The 869-nt window shown below is 39.0% G+C and overlaps 1 protein-coding gene across 1 annotated transcript in view; it reads left to right on the forward strand.

The window, feature by feature from the left end:
- The window catches only part of sntb1 (syntrophin, basic 1), a 37854-nt gene that overhangs the window by 13161 nt on the left and 23824 nt on the right, over positions 1–869 (forward strand). The gene's annotated exons all lie outside the window — the stretch shown is intronic.

Consider the following 869-nt stretch of genomic DNA (forward strand, 5'->3'; position numbering starts at 1 on the left):
CTTGCAGAGGGTTCAAAGTTAAAACAACCAAAAGTTTAACCTTATTGACCCAAAGGTTAATCCATTCTTCTGTGTACCTTTACTCAACAGTATGACAGCGAGCAAATAGAACAGTATTCCAGTGTATGCAGCCTTTTTCTGCCATCCTGAAGGGGTAAACCAATACTGTTGTCTCACTCTTTTTCGGACTGTTTTTCTAAAGACAGACATTTGAAGTGGCACTTCAATATAATATAATATTCTATATATTATGATTCTCAGTCAGCGGGGGTGGTCTGTTAGGAGGTCCCGTCAAAATAATTGGTTGGAAATATGACAATTCCCCAATCACATGGCATTGCGACAAAGAGAGATTTACTGTTTGAACATTTTTGATGTCCCAGTCTGTGAATGTGTGCGTTGTCTCTCCCTCTGTTTCTCTATAACCACATTGTTTTCCTTCCTGCTTGTCTTTTTCTTACTTATTTGTTTTCCGCCCCTTTTGTCTTCTCACTGTCCTCTCCCTTTTAATTCATTGTCTTCCTTGCCCAGCTATCTCAGCTCAATTCTCTTCTCCCATCTCTATCCTCATTATTATTATTATACCCATTATTGTGTCTCTCTTAAATTTATTTCTTTTCTCTCTATACAGTTCTCAGTGTCTCTCTATCATTCCAACTCTCCATCCATGTGTGTCCCTCTCTGTATAATGTATGATTTTAGAAGTGTGAAATAGTTGAACCTCACTACTCACTTCAAAGCTTTAGACGATGGAGTCAACATCAAAGTCAAGTCCTAACACTGAACAAGTCCCTCCATCTGCACATACGTCATTAGATGGCTCAACTGTAAAATGTAAATGCTAACACACGCACACACACACACACCCC

This window comes from Etheostoma cragini, chromosome 6 (assembly GCF_013103735.1).
Source record: "Etheostoma cragini isolate CJK2018 chromosome 6, CSU_Ecrag_1.0, whole genome shotgun sequence".
Taxonomy (NCBI): domain Eukaryota; kingdom Metazoa; phylum Chordata; class Actinopteri; order Perciformes; family Percidae; genus Etheostoma; species Etheostoma cragini.